This window comes from Centrocercus urophasianus, unplaced genomic scaffold (assembly GCF_019232065.1).
Source record: "Centrocercus urophasianus isolate 14NV4802_14NV808 unplaced genomic scaffold, USGS_Curo_1.0 seq_33, whole genome shotgun sequence".
Lineage (NCBI taxonomy): Eukaryota > Metazoa > Chordata > Aves > Galliformes > Phasianidae > Centrocercus > Centrocercus urophasianus.
The window spans coordinates 8,451,142-8,453,212 of record NW_024884900.1 but is presented as its reverse complement, the minus strand read 5'-3'; positions in this window follow the sequence as shown (position 1 = coordinate 8,453,212).

Below are 2,071 nucleotides of genomic sequence, written 5' to 3'. Positions count from 1 at the left end.
TCCCGATTCGGAGCTCCTCGGGCAGAAAAAACCCGTCCTGAAGTTCAGCGCGGGCGCTGAGAAAGTTGCGGTGCTCGAGTTGAGCCCCGCTGGGCTCAGCGGCACCGGCTGCCAACCCGCTGTGCGTTTCGGGACCGCTGGAGGTTTTCCTTAAGCACCTCACGCCGTTATTGATAGCCGCTGCGGAAAGTAATGCATAGCCACGTTGTTACACAAATGGTTATTTGCTGTAGCACAAAGCCGGAGCCAAATGGTGTCTCCCATAAGCTACGATGATGAGGAAAAGAGAGGCGGCTGCGCTGCCGGCACAGCGTTGGGTGCACGATGGTTGTGGGGCAGTGGGAAGCTGTGAGGGCAGCGCCCGTGGACAACCCGGGATGGGCCCAGCGAGCTCAATGAGCTTCCAGCAGAGAGCTGCCATCGAGGGGTGCTGATGGAGATGTGCTCCATTGGGCTGCGCTGGGAGCTGAGCTGCAGCTTCAGAAGCAGGGCTGGGGCAGGAAAGGGGTGAGCAGGGACGGCCCTGGGCTGCTTGGACCCCTCACGCTACCTTCCTACCCCACGCTGATGCAGAACTACAGGACTGTGTGCCATTAGTTCTTGGCAGTGGCTGTGGGCATCACTGCATGATCCCATTTAGAACATCTTCTCTTCAGCACTGCTTTGTGGCCCTTCCAAAGTCTGCATGTGAGGTGAAGTTACACTGACCTGAAATGGGGCAACTGCCTGGCAGGAATGGCAACGAGGGAGGAGATGAATGCAGCCACAAATGCCCTCAGTGTTCTTAGTGCAGCTCCAGCAGGGGGGGGAGTGCCTGGGTTAAGACTACCACAAATGACCCTCACCTTGGCCAAGCTGAGTTCCTGCCTACAGCAATGGCAGCGCTTCCCAAAGCTAGGCGTCCCCTGCTTTCTGCAAGGTGCCTCGTGCAGACTCGGCCTGTTGCATCTCCCACATTCCTGCGCCTAACAGAGGCACAGAGCAGCATGGTGCCTGCAGAAAGGCCATTCCAGTTCTCCTCGATAGACCCCACAGCTCCCACTTTCAAACGCACAGGGCCAGCAGGCAGTGCAGCTGGCAGCTGTCTCTCGAGCTCAGTAAAAGGACGATGGCTTGTGTGCAGCTTTTGGTCTCCACCAACAAGAAACGAGTGCTGGGACGGTGGTGTGAGCACAACACAAGGGGCTGAGGCTGCAGGGATCCCACGGCTGCACAGGGCAGGGAGTTAAACTCCTCACGCTGAGGTGTGGCAGCTCGCCTCTGAGCACTTTGGTCAAGACTTTCTCCATCCCTGCGTGGTGAGAACTGGGCTAATTACAGCTGAGACTCCTTGCAAGACTTTAATTTATCAAATTCAGCCTGGATTAAACTCCAGGCTTGTCTGTACTGGATTTTTCAAACATTAACCACATGCCACACCTGAAATTTCAGCGCACACAGAACTGAAATGCATTTACCTCCTCCTCTCCCTAAGGCTGTTAAGGTCTCTTGGCAGGGCTGCGGGCCTCATTATGCTCATTATTCGTGTCTTAGAGATAAGTGGAGGACCTCTGTTTTCCTGCTAGAGCATTATGCATGCACGAAATGCGTTCTGGAATTCAGAATGAGAGGTTTAGGAATTCACCCAAAGCCAAATTAAATCAAAGGGAGAAAAAACAGCACCACCACCTCCTAATGTTTTCAATGGCCGCTGGATGAAGCTTCCCTCTCTCCTGACAGCAGTACTTTCCCGTGTTTGGGATATGCCCGGATAGGTTTGTGAAGTCTTCCGTCTCTTATCTACGTGGGACTTTGCCAGAACATTTTTTTTCATCTGTCTGTGGTCTCTGTCAGCGTCGACATTCGTTTCTGCCGCAACAACGGCCAAGTGGAGTGCATTGAACTTGGATCAAAAGGGAACTCGAGATCTTTCACTCTCTGGAAGAGGTTTTCAGATCCAACCGTTTTATGGAAATGACCTCCAGCAGCCAGGCAGGGCAGCAGGGGCTCGGCTCCAAGCCGTGCCCCAGTTCCAAAGAAGAATTACCCAGCGTTGGCGCTGCGAGCGAATGAATATTGAAATTACAGCAGA